Source organism: Phascolarctos cinereus, unplaced genomic scaffold, assembly GCF_003287225.1.
Source record: "Phascolarctos cinereus isolate Bilbo 61053 unplaced genomic scaffold, phaCin_HiC Scaffold_4;HRSCAF=312, whole genome shotgun sequence".
NCBI lineage: Eukaryota > Metazoa > Chordata > Mammalia > Diprotodontia > Phascolarctidae > Phascolarctos > Phascolarctos cinereus.
Window position 1 is genome coordinate 584,510,019 of NW_027555847.1, and position 14,219 is coordinate 584,524,237.

A 14,219-nucleotide genomic window follows, 5' to 3' on the forward strand; every position below is an offset into this window, starting at 1 on the left:
TTAATTGATTGACTGTATGAAGCTTAAGATTATATTTTTTGAATTTTCCATCAGTGTTAATTCACAGTATACTATGGGCCCCAGATCATTCTGAGACGAACTGATATCTAACTATGTTTCCCCCACCCTGTACTTAGGATAGTAATTTTTTGAAACCAAGTAGAAAGCATTTATCACTATTAAATTTCACCTAGAGGCCCTGGACCAATATGCTAGCAAATCAAGATCTTTTTGGATCCTGACTTGTCATTCACCAAGTCAGCCATCCCTCTCAACTTTGGATCATCTGCAAAATTTAAAACACTAATCAATGGCGGTCATGGTTATAAAGCTTTTATCCTAAGCCACTGAAATGATGCTAAGTAAAGGACCAGGCCAAATGTTAAATAGAGACTATAATGCAGATAGTCTTCTAAACTACTAAACTGATATCAAAACCATTAATGACTACTCTTTAAGTCTAGTCAGTCAACCAGTTCCATTTGGACTGCAGTGTCATCTGTTCCTTACCTAACTTTTCTAGTTTGGAAAACATTATCAAATGCTTTCATAAAATCTAAGTAACCTGGATTTAGACCAACATTTCTAGGATCTATAGTTTTAAAAATCTGTCTAAAAAGGAAATATGTTCATCTGTTATACCTGTTGATGAAGAGATACTAGCCCTACGACCCAGTCTGCTTCTTTTTCTCGGTGCTCACTAAAAATCTCTTTAGTAATACTTGCTTGAAATTTTCCCTAAAAAAAAGAAAGAAAAAAATTAAAAAGAAAAAAAAATTTCCCAAAATTGAAGTCAAGTTCACAGGCACTTAGTTTCCAGACTCCATTCTGTTTCCTTAAAAAAACAAAACAAAACAAAACAAAAAAAACTAAAACAAACAAACAAAAAACCCCATGAAAACATTTTCTCTTCTCCAAACCAGCAGCTATACCTCTTCCTTTTTTTTTCCTCATGTGTTAAAGACCTGCTAAAGATCACTGGAAATGGTCCAATAATCACATCTTTCCACCAATAAAGAACATAAAACTGAAAGTGTGGTCTTAAGTTATTTTTCAATGGCCGTATGTATGTATGTTTGTGTGTGTGTGTAATATACATATACACACACACACACACACACATATATTTCCTTTCAAAGAAATTTCATTTTAGGGAGATAACATACATTTAAGTGAGGCTTATACTTGCACCCAGAAAAAGAAAAAATGTTGATTCCATAAGGAAGTCCAAGCATTTCTCTTTTCATGTGAGAAAAGCAAATAGTCTAGAACCTTAGAATGTGTATAGGACAGATTCTCAAAGCAGTGCTGCGTCTGACTGCTTGACCCCCAGTAACCCAGCAACCAAATAAAGCAGGCTATCTAGCTCAGCACCTTAAGGAAAGATCAGAGGTTGGCTAACCCAGAAAAAGAATCCAAGAAAGGGATCCACCAAATTAAATTTCTTTTCTCCCCAGCCCTCAAGGATATGAAAGTCAGGGACAAGTTGCAGCCATACTGCACCAGCAATGAAGAGCAGAGGTGGAGATTTCTATTGGAAGGAGTAGCTGCTCCTAAATTAGAGACATCATAATGAGTAGAGGGTATGATGGAGATTAGGAATTAAGGGAACGAAAGGTGCTTTCATTAAGGAGAATAAACACTGGACTGAAATGGAAATAAAGTCAACAGTCCTGTCTTAAGCTGCTTATTAAGCTCAGACACTACCCTGAGGTGCAACCTAGCATAATGGATAAAGATCTGTCCTCAGATTCAATTCAGGAATGCCAGGATTCAAATCTAGCCTTTGCCACATCCTAACTGCATGAATTCAGGCAATCCATTGAACCTTTTGAGTGTCTCCCAAACAACTCTCTTACATTCAGATCTCCAGGCTGTTCTGGAATTCTATAAATTTCAGAGGTGTTGATCTGAATTGGTAATTTTATCCCAGAAAGTTCTCTATAGTGATGCAGTTTGGAGGGCCTTTTTTTGTTACTTTTGTTCTTTAATGGCATTGAACTAAATATTAGGAGACATTTATTTTCATCCAGGCTATACTAACTCCCTCTAGGACCTTGGACAATTCACTTTAATTTCCTAGTCGTCCAATTTCCTGTGTAAACTAAGAGGGTTGACCAGAATCTAATTTTTCTTCCACATTTAAGACTAAGTCATTTGGAGTACAGAAATGTGAGCAAAGAAAAATAGTCCTTTGGGATAGTTACGGAGATATAGGTGGTAGCTGACTGATTGATAATAAGAACAGGAATGTGTCAAGAAGGGGATAAACCTACTTCCCCTGCATTTTGAATTGGGGACTGGAGGGGAATTTCTCTGGAATGCCTTTTCCATAGGCATCAAACGTCCTTCATCTTAAATCTTTACCTCTCCCCACTCCTTCCATTTACTAGCTATTACAGAAATCTGGCTCACCCTGATGGGGTTGGGATCTGAACCTCAGAAAGGAAAAACCCTGGACTTTCCCACAAGGCCAAATCTCTGGATTTTGCCTGAGGCCATAATCCCATCAACTGACTTTTTGTTATCATCTAAACCCAATCTCCCAATTCTGTTACCTTTAACCTAGCATAGCCCTCCATTGTTTTACCTCCCTAAAGCCCAGGCCACCTCCCACCTTTAATCTCCATTCTCCCTTGGCCACGTGGTCCAGGTCCCAGATGTTCCCATCCAAATCTCCTTAGACCCCCTCCAACAGTCACCCCAAACTACTTGGTCACTCCCACAGTCTTTCCGTATATATGGTCCACCTTTACTCCATTAAGTTGCTCAGATTCTTACAATCTAGCCAATAGCTCAGTAATGTTCAGATTCCTTAAGAGTCTCCCAATATGACTGATGTTCTAATATACTTGTCTTTGGCTGAAAGAAGGCTTGGGTAGAATTCCTTCCGCAGGACTATGTGTTGTGATTTTGGAGTCCCGCACCCCTAAATTTCAACAATTGCACATGATACAGACTCTCTGGCCACAGTTTCCTGTATTTGCTGCCCCATCATTCATTCCCCTCCAGCCAAGGAGGGGGAGTTGGAACACTCCTTACTCCCCATTGCTACTTCAGATTCCCGCGCCCCCCCACCTCAATACCAAGTAACCTCCTATTTCAAGAACATCTCTCGAATTTTCCTATTAACCCTGTATAAACCTGCTTTGTATATATCTTTGTTGTCTCTCCCTGCCCATTAGATTGTAAGTTCCTTGAGGGCAGGAGCTGTCTTTTGCCTCATTTTGTATTTCCAGCGCTTTGCTTTGGACAGTGCCTGGTATATAGTGGATGCTTTAAAAATGTTGATTGATTGATTGTTTCTGGGTCACTCCTGCAGTGATTTGGGGGAGGAGGAAAAGATTGCATGGCATCTGAGGAGGGCAAGGGGGATCTCCTAACCCTGCCACATACTCCCCTCCTCTTGGCAGGTTTTGTGGACACAAGAACACGATACCCTAAAGAAATACACCCCCCGGCCTTGCTCTGTTTTCCTGATTGGTCTATCTGTGTCTGTCTGTCTGTCTCTATCTCATCGTCTTTCTTTCTCTCTCTTTGGAGAGATGTGAGACAAGAACATTATTAGGTCACGTAGTACCAAAAAGATCACAAAAAGGAGAGAGGAAAGGTAAATAAATCTCCCCCAGGATGTGACTGACAGCCTGAGTGAGCCAACCCCGAGCCACAGCAAGCCAGGAAAAGAAGGCGGGGCTCCTGGCTCCCCATACACTGTACGGAACCCGCCCAGCGAAGTGAGACACGCTGGCAAGGAGGGAGGGGGAGAAGTAGGAGATGGGAAGGGAGGGAGGACGCATTCCCTAGCAACCGCGAGGTCTCGCTGTTCTCACAAAGTGACAACGCCCCCCCAACCCCTCCATCCACTCCCAATTTCCTTTCCCAGCGTCTTTAAATGCTCCCCACCTTCCTTCCCGCGCCTCCTACGACACGGGGCTCCTGTTTTCAGACCCGGGATGGCGGGGGTCGTCCAGGCCAGGGCCTCCCCAATCCCGCTGATCCCCGACACTCACACACCTCAGCTCGCACCTAGGCAAGGGCAGGCAAACTTGGGAAATCCGGCAGTTGGCAGACGTATCCCTCCTCCGTGCTGTCACTCTGGCTACAGGGGGCGGAACAAACCATGGGCCCCGATGTCTGATTGGCCACAAGGGGTCAGCCCTAAAGCCTGAGAGGTATGGGGTGAGTGGAAGCAACTGTCGGCCATCTCTCTGATTGGTCGTTTTATCATTCGCTGTCTTTCAATCTTAGAAGGTAATGTAAATTTCCATCTCTTAGCTTCATGGGGTGTTAAAAGATGGAAAAGGACCTAGACATGGTTCTAGCTCAAGGGGTTTTAGCCTTTTCTGGGTCATGAACCTCTCTGGTGAAGCCCATGAACCCTGTTTCAGAGTACTGTTTTTTAAATGCATAAAATACATAAGATTACAAAAAGAAAATCATATTAAATAAAGTCATCATGGATATATGGGGGAGGGGTGGACTGGAAATCAGGGTCTTTAACCTGAGGTCCCTGAACTTTAAAAAAAAAGTGTGTGTACGCACACACACATATATAAGCATACGCACACATTTATCACTTACATGCACATTTTACATAATTTGTACCTAAATATATAATGTAAAGTATAAATTTTGTATTGCTTTTATTATATGTACATTTTTTTAAAGTTCAGCGATCCCAGGTTAAAAACTCTGATTTCTAGTCTAACACCCCTTATTTTGCAAATGAAGAAACTGAGGACTAGAGAGATGTAGTCACTGGAACCAAGCCAAATAGCGGCAGTGTCGGGATTCCAATCCTGAGAGAAGTTCTCCTTATGTACGTCTCTTTTTTTTTTCCCCAGGTTGGCAATCAGTTGGTTTTTAAAACCGGTTTCTGCCTCCAGTAAGGTGAATAGATAGATAAAAAATAAAATCACTGGAATCAGCAGGCTAAATTCAAATCCCTGTCCTGCTGCTTACTACCTGTATGATCTTGGTCACTCCACCTCTCTTGAATCCCACTTTCCTTCTGTAAAATGAAGAGATTGGACAAGGTTATCTCTGAGGTGTAATAACAGAAGAGTAGGAGAATAGGAGTTAGATCTAGAGATCTTAAAAATCGTCTAGAGAGGCAGTCCAGCATAGTGCTTCTGGAGTACTGTACTTGGTATCAGGAACAGCTAGTTTCAAATCCAACCTCAGACATTTAACTTGCTGTGTGACTCCAGTCCAGGCATTGTGAAAAGGGGATAATCCCTGTAGTGCTTACCTAACAGGACAGTTATGAAGATCAAATGACATAATATATGCAGAGTACTTTGCAGAACTTAAATAAGGATACACATAAGGCAAGTACTCTAGGTCTGCTTAAAATTTTTTAAAAATTTTAAAAAGAACTTTGTAAGGTACATGTAACTAAATTTTTGCTTGATCTTGATTATTCAGTACAGTAATACCCCAGATATTAGTAAGTGTTCAAACAAACTTAAATCATCTCAAAGAAACTGCTCTGACTAGTAAAGGGAGCATACCAGAAAATAATTTCTAATTACAGTCTGAAAAGAAAACAACACTTTTTTTTCCCTAAATGCTAATTTTCCTCCAGTGGATTCCTGAAACCAGGGTATCCAAATAATGAAAGTTTTGAGTGGAGAATTTTTCTTAGTCCTTGCAAATTCTAATGACCCTAAAATTATCCCATAAAAAGTTCCTGGTTCCATGATGTCATTCTAATGGAATCCTGGGAAAGCATCTCCATTTCTCTGTTTTATCCTCACATAAGCGTGGGTTCCAACTAAGGGTGACACTCATATCTATTCCTATCTTCAGCTATACATATCTCACAGGACAGGGTTCACTGAGTTTTAGGATATACACTTTCCCAACAAATTTCAACAAACATTAAATGCCTTTAAAATGTCAGAATAATGCATTCACAAAATACATAGGACTCAAGAAAGCTTTGAGAGGCATACAGTTGATCCATCCCATGCTAAATCTGTCCCACTTATGTACATACCACAGTGTCAATAATATTGATTAATTCAAGTTAAAAAGCATAATGGGATGGTAAATAACAAGGTGATTAACTAATGACACTGTTTCTTAGTACACTAGTGGCTATTTCCCTGTGGTTATCTGTGACCCAATCTAACTCAACCTGAGAAGCAGCTGCCAAAAATGGATCCAACGTTCTAACAATCTAATGGAGTTTAGATAAATCTAAGGAACCGAGCTCCAGGCCCTCCTTGCTATGGGGCACAATTCCTAAATCTTTCCCCTCATGATTTGCGTAGTAGTTTGGTATAACCCTTTCCTTTTTCACTCGGATACAGAAAACAGTAACATACACCAGACAAAGTCTTAATCACAGAATTAGACACTTTTGGCAATTTCAGTCTATTTGCCTTCTTTTGCTGATGAGGAAACTGAGACTCAAAGAGGGTCATTGACTTGCCTAAGGTAACCAAGATTGTAAGTAGCAGAGTCAGAACTGAAACCCAGGTTTCCTGACTTCCAACCTAGTATGATTTCCACCAGGCCTTTATGCCTCTCTTGGCTTTTAAAACAGAAATCTCTTTACATATACTCCATATTTTTACAAATATGTACATTAATGATATTGATTGGGGGCAGCTATATAGCACAGTGGATAGAGCACTGGACCTGGAGTCAGGAAGACTCATCTTCCTGAGTTCAAATCTGGCCTCAGGCACTTACTAGCTCTGTGTCCCTGGGCAAGTCACTTAACCCCATTTGCCTCAATTTCCTCATCTGTAAAATGAACTAGAGAAGGAAAGGGCAAACCCCTCTAGTATCTTTGCCAAGAAAACCCCAAATGGGGTCCTGACTGAAATGACTAAACAGTAACAATAGTATTGACTAATTGTAGCACTTACTATTAAATATAAGTTTTGCAACAAATTTTAGGTATCAGATGAAATTTAACAAATGAAGTTTATTTTATCTGTAAGATTAAGTGCATTTGTTCATTTATTCAATAAATAGGCATTTTAAACCTACTATGTATTAGACACATTCCTGGTCCTAATTCTAGCCTAATTTGAACATAAAATCTTCATCAAAATAAATATGATACAAATATAATGTGGTAAATGAGAAGAAGTTTCTTAATTATTAACTAGAGAGCAACTATACAACTATGGAAGTTCCAGAAACACATTGGAATGGGTAGGCAAATCTGGAGTGGCATATTGTGGGGATAGTGTTGAGGTGAAGGAAAATGAGGTAGCTGCCAGCAGCTGAAGAGGGCTGTTTTCTTTTCAAGTAGCTTGGGATTCTGATGACAGAGATGTGGAGAATGTAAGAGGGAGTGACAGTTTGCTAACCATGGGGAACTGAGTCCAGGTAAAGTGCCAGTTTTTGTTTTTGGAAGAATCTATGCTGATGAAGGCAAGTGAGAAGTATGTTCTCCATCTGTTCACTTCTCACGGAATCTCAATCCTGATGTCTTACCGATTGCAATAGCCTCACGGTGGTATGAGCCCCACAGTAGCAGGGGTGGCAACGGTAGAATGGCCCTGGCAGGCCCCTACTGATGACTCAGAGATGACTCAAAGTGATGTTCACATTCAGAGCTCAGAACTGATTCCAGGAAAATGATCAAGCTCTCCCCCCACCCCCAGCCCCCAAACCCCAAAATTAATTGTTTCCGATAGCTTCAAATTAGTATTTGTTAAGTGTCTGCTATGTTCCAGGCACTGTGCTAAGCACCAAGGACACAAAAAAAGCTAAAAGACAATCCCTACTATTTCCTGACCTCTGTGCTCTTCATTGTTGCAATCCTTTCTTCATTTAGTTCTGGTGATTAATCTTATCCCTTCATACTGCAGAAGTCCATTCTACAGCATGAAAATCATCATTATCATTTGTTAAAAAACAATTTTAAGATTAGTTTAGTGCCCTAAATACCAAACTATGCTTTCTCTCATATTTCTTATTCATGGGGGGCTAAACTCAAAGATATGAGAAGCAGCTATTAAAGTCTTTCCAGTTTTGACTCAGAATTTTGACACAATATCCAGGCCAAGTTTGGTTACAATTATTGGAGCAGGTTTGGTTTTTTTGTTTGTTTTGTTTTGTTTTTCTTTTTTAAAAGCAGCACTGTGCAATAAGCTAAACAAGCACTCTGAGGACAACCTAAAATAGCAATCATTATTAGACCAATAACTTCCTGAAGGAAAGAACTTCCCACTTGCAAATGTTTTCATTCCCTTGTTCTAGGAAGATAACAAAGTTTGAGATATTCCTACAAGATGAATTACTGGAGTTCTCCCACAATGGGACTGCCATCAAACGTTGGCTAACTGTGAAATTCACAACTGTGGGATTTTTTTTTAACTTTTCTAACTTGAATTCTCCACTATAACTTTCATTAATCTTTCTGGGTATTTCAGTTTTACTGGTTTTAGAATTAGAAAAAGAGCCATGATTGTATATTAATAAATACATTATTTGAATAAATGCCCTGAGATGTAAGTAAAAGTGGTGAATGTGTTTCCTTGAATGATTTTTCAATTGCACATTCATATCACTACACTGAATGCATGTGTTTGAATGTTCTCGCATGGATATGGGATCACACATCTAAGTAAATATATTGTATGTGTTTGAATGTGTAATCATTGAAATAAACACAGCTGCATTTATTTTAGTATGTATATTTCCAGATGTTTGAAACTCACACATTCAAATATCTGGAGCTCCACACCTTGGTTTGTAGTTTTAAACATTTAGGAAAGAAGGAAAAAACCCTCCTGAAGTACATGTGTAAGAGTAGACCCATATCCACTGAACAACAAACAAGGTTACTACTGCTGAGAATAAGTGTGTTGCCTACGCTCCTGGAGTCCATTATCTCAGCTACCACTAGGCTGGGTCCTGACAGTGCCTTCTCACTCCTCCGGGCATCAACACCGGCCTGCTTCCAAAAGCCGGCATTGACTCTACTCCTGAACTCCTAAACCATTCCCTCACCTCTGCCCCAGACTTTCATGCTACTGAATTCCTGGACATTTTGCTCTCTTGACAATTCAGAAGAAGAAGCAGAGGCAATGGACTAAGACCCATTTTCGTTGGGCCGCATGTTGACTTCAGATGAGGAGAGAGTTCAAACGCTCTTTCCAGAAGCATTTTTTCCCCACCGGATGCTGTCAGAGGACTCAAACCAAGAGAAGAGGTCCAATCAAGACAGAGGGGCTGAGGCTAATGCCTTCTGGAGGCATCCCCAGCTCCAGCTGTGTAATAATAGCAACAACTAGCATTTATGTAGCACCTTAAAGTTTGCAAAGCACTTTACAAATATCTCATTTGATCCTCCTAACAACCTTGAAGAAAGTAAGTGCTATTATCATCCCACTATGCACTGATTAAGTGAATTGCCCAGGATCACAGAGCTAGTTAGCATCTAAGATAATATTTGAATTCAAGTCTTCCTAACTTTAGGTCTAGGATTCTATTCACTGCTACATCTAGCTGCGACTGTAGCCATCCAAAGTGGTTGTCATTTAACATGTAGTTAGCAGACTGGAACCACTAACAGAATATCTGTGCATACAACGAAATCTTTCCAAGGCATTTCCATTGAACATCATCACTACTGTCCAAGAAGGAGACTCCCCAACCTGTTCCACATGGGGAATTGCATTAGCCAACCATGCACTCTGAATAGGCTCATAAGGACTGGGTTCACTGGCCAATTCAGTTTCATATGCATCCTCAGCACTTAGCATAGTGCCTGGCATAGAGTCAGTGCTTAAAAGTGCTTATAGTTGCTGTCGTTCTTGTTCTCAGTTTCGGCACAGACCTCCTTTATATTTAGTCCTAATTGTTCTAGTACAATTGTTCTTCCTATTTTTATTTTATTTTGTGTTATTTTTACTTGCTTGTGTAGCAAATTTGGGCACTGTGACATCAGTATCCCAAAGTGATGGATATACTGGTATTGATTTAATTTTTTTTATTTTGCTATAAAAGTCATGGAAAATCTTTTCCATTTTTCAACTCCTTGTGGTCTTCTAGGTTAATTTGTTATACTTGCAATACAGTTTTATTTCACATTCTGTACAACAGAACAACTATTTTAATGAGAAAAATAATCTTACTATTACTTTTAGTTTTATTCACAATAAAAGAAACAGGAGGAATTGTGTTCACTTTTAAAACTAACTTTGATGTACTTTCCAGTCTATGGGTGCATATGGACCTGAATCAGTAGAGTGAAAAAAGGGGAAGATAAGAAAATTTTGCATCTTTCTAAACTGAGATTTAAAAGATATGCATTTGGCTTTAGTAGCACTTCTTAGAGTCACAGTTTATCAAAGTCAATCCACCTGTCATGGTTAGTCATAAAGATAGAACACTGTTCAAGTAATCTAAAAACTGAAATAGTAAACATTTTGGGGTTCAATTATAGAAAGATATAACAAAGAACAACAATTTTTCAAAAAAGTATTTTTAAAAAAAGCAATATTAATAAAAGGTGGAGGAGCCAAGATTCTGGGATATAAGCCAAGACCCAGCTGAACTCTGCCAACATTCCTTTCCAAATAATTTTAAAATAACACCTGAAATCAAACTTTGGAGCCACAGAGCCAACAAAAAGTCAGAGAGATATTTTTCTAGCCCAACACAACTTTGGAGATGTGCACGAGAGGTCTGTGACACTAGATAGGGGCAGGCCCAGAGTACAGCAGGAGCACCAGTGGTGGACCAAGGAGGTAGTCAAGACAGCAGCAACAGCTTAGGGAGCTCTCAGCACAGAAATGGTAATGGGTTGGCAACTGGTCAGAAAAAGAATACAGGGAACCCTTTGTTGACACTGATGCAAACAGGGTTAAGTGATTTGCCCAAGGTCACTCAGGTAGTAAGTGTCTGAGACCAGCTTTGAATTCAGTTGTCTTTTGCAGTCCAGCACTCTAGTCACTGTACCACCTAGATGCTCAGAGCTTTTATAGTGGAAGGAAAAAATGGGGAGTGGGTGGGCAATGCTTGAACTTCACTCCCATCGGAATTGTTTCAAAGAGGAAAGAATATGTATAGAAATATGTTACCTAATAGAAAGATAGGAGGGGAAGAGGATAAGAAATATGGGTTTGGAGATCATAAGGGAGAGGATGGATTAGAGGAGGCAATGGTCAGAAGCAAGACAGACTTTTGAGGAACAGAAGAAAGAAAAGGAGGGAATGGGATGGAGGGAAATGCAGTTAGTGATCATAACTGTGAATGTGAATGTGAATGTGATGAGCTAGCCCTCAGAACAGAAGCCTATAGGAAAATGGATTGGAAACCAGAATCCAATAATATAATGTATACAAGAGATACACTTGGGACAGAAAGACATATACAGAGTTAAAATGAAGTGATGGAACAGTCTATAATGTTTCAGCTGAAGTGAAGAGGGCATAGGTGGCAATCGTGATCACAGACAAAGTAAAAGCAAAACTAGGTCTAATTGAAAGAAATAATCAGGGAAACTGTATTTTGCTAAAAAGTACCATAGACAATGAAGTAGTATTTAAAAAAAATTATAGCAAGTTTCTCTGATAAGACCACATTTCTCAAATATATAAGGAACTGAGTCAAATTTATAAAAAATAAGAGCCATTCCCCAATTGATAAATTGTCAAAGGATATGAACAAGCAGTTTTCAGCAGAAGAAATCAAAGCTATCTATAGTCATATGAAAAAATGCTTTAAATCACTATTGATTAGAGAAATGCAAATTAAAACAACTCTGAGGTCCCACCTGTTGCCTATCAGAAATGACAAAAGCTGGAGGGGTTGAGGAAAAATAGGTACCTTAATTTATTTCAGTAAAATATCAAGAGATTTATTTAGAGAATTTAATATCATAATGTATTTTTATGGAAAAAACAAAAATGAGTAATAATATCCAGTAGTATGCTCACAAAAAAGAGGAGGGCTGATTAAGGTGATCTTGTACTCCTCATCTAAAGTGGTAGCCATCAATGCTATCTGATAATGAGAGAGAAGAAAGAGAAAGAGAAGAGAGAGAATTCAAGTGAGTAGAGAGTGCATAAATCCAATCAAATATATGCAAAATCTTAGCATTGATAAACTTGTAGAAAATAAAAGCTAGAGAAAGGATTCGTATTTAATAAGTACGCTTGGAGTAACTGGTTATCAAGTTGACATGGAATGGATTTAGACTCCATCTCACACCATATAACACAATTAATTCCAGCTTGATCAGAGATTTAAACATTAAAACTGAACTCTAAAAAGAGAGAAGAAAATAGAATGATATATACTTATCTGAGGAGATAACTATTTTTGTTAGCAGAAAGAATTACAGACTAAGAGATAATTAAAAATAGAAGTGTTTACTTACATAATTAAAAAAAAAGTCTGGTGGGGCAGCTAGGTGGTGCAATGGATAGAACACCATCCCTAAAGTCAGGAAGACCTAAATTAAAATCTGGCCTCTGACCAAACACTTGACACTTACTAGCTGTGTGACCCTGGGCAAGTCACTTAACCCCAATTGCCTTAAAAAACATCTGCAGATTGGAAGATGGAAGATTTATTAATTGCTTATTATGTTTCTAAGGGCTGTGGCTATAAATTCAAGCCAGCAAGATGGTCCCTACCTTTTAAGTAGCTCACATTATAGTACAAGAAGACAACACATAAATACATGATGGAAAGAGGAAGCAAATGAGAGAGGGAGAAAGATATATACATGGCGGCACAGAATGGTGATGACAATGAAGTGAAGCGAAGGGTTCCATGAAGGATATATAACCAAATACAGTATGAGAAATCAAGAAATTAGAAAAACTATCTAGGATGAAATATGACATAAAAATATCTAAAATATATAAATAACTATTAACATATGCAGAACTAACTACTAGTCTATAGTTGGTAAATGGTCAGAAAGTATAAATAGAAAATTTTCAACTGAGGAAGACACAAGTTGTTAATAATCACTTGGAAAAAAAGTTAAACTTCAAATATAATCAGAGATGCATTTTTTTTTTTAATTTGAGGTACCACTGTAGTATAACAGATGAAATTTGGGGAAGGGTTAGAAATAAATTAAATTCTGCTAGAACTTTGGAGGAAAAAAATGCACACTTGTTCTTTGCTGGTGAAATAATATGTTTGTTGATTTTTTCTTTTCTTTTTTTTGTAGAAAGCAATATGGCAGTACAAAGTAAGAGTTATAGAAAATAGTTATACTATTTGCTCCAATAATTCCATTACTGAGATTATACACTGAAAATGTGTATGTATAATCAATAAGTAGTCAGTAAACTTTTATTAAGCGTCTATTATGCTCCAGATACTGTGTTAAGTGCTGGGGATACAAATCTGAAAAATGATAGTCCCTGCCCTCAAGGAGCTTATGATTTAATGGGGGAAGAAAAAACACATGCAGAAAAGTTGAAAGATGAGGGAAGGGGAAGAGGGAAGTACCACTGCCACTGTAGAGACATCAAAGAAATCCAAAATGAGCGTAGCTGGGTGGGAAATGAGGGGGCATCTGAGATGATATGTATATGTGTATTGTGTGTATATAAATGGATGTGTGTATATATACATGTACACATACATGTGGCTGTACATGCATATACACAGTGCATTGTGCATGCTTGTGGTATGTGTTCATATATACATATGTGATGCAGACTCATGTGCACATATGTGCTTGTGTGTATACACATATATGAGGGAAAAAAAGCTATGTATTTAACATATTTCATAGCAGCATTATTGATAATTACAAAAAATTGGAAGCAACCTAAATGCCCAATAATAAAGTTATAGTTAGATAAATTGTGGTTGTTTAATGCAGTAGGATATTATAATGTGATGAAGCTGAACAAATCTGAAGAATATAAAGAAATCTGGAACAAATTTAATGGAATATGCAAAGAAAAAAAAAAGGAAAAAAAGAGCAGTGGATAGAACCCAAAAGAGCAGAGCATATATTAACTAAATAATAAGAAAAGTAAAGGAGAATGAATGGACAAAGAATGCTGATGGAATGACTGAGGAGTTGTTATAAGACATTTGATATTGAAATTCATTTATTTAAATGAAAATTGTTGCAAAGAAAGTTTAATCACATTGATGATTAATATCATTTGCAATAGAGCAAAAACATTTTCATCAAGAACACATACGACTGGACAAGGAGGTGGGCCTGTGATGTAAGAAGAGTTAGGGATAACATAAGAATAGCCCCA

The 14,219-nt window shown here is 38.3% G+C and overlaps 1 protein-coding gene across 5 annotated transcripts in view; it reads right to left on the reverse strand.

The window, feature by feature from the left end:
• TRIQK (triple QxxK/R motif containing) overlaps window positions 1-4,122 on the reverse strand; it is a 146,571-nt gene extending 142,449 nt beyond the window's left edge. The window contains exons 1-2 of one of the 5 annotated variants that reach the window (XM_020972909.2): window positions 3,904-4,122; window positions 643-738 (exon numbers count right to left, since the gene is read on the reverse strand). The gene's annotated coding sequence lies outside the window, so the exon portion shown is untranslated. The remainder of the gene's footprint in view (window positions 1-642; window positions 739-3,903) is intronic. The other 4 variants (XM_078153658.1, XM_020972907.2, XM_020972906.2 and 1 more) reach the window with 4 other exon arrangements.
• Between the last annotated feature and the right edge of the window lie 10,097 nt (window positions 4,123-14,219).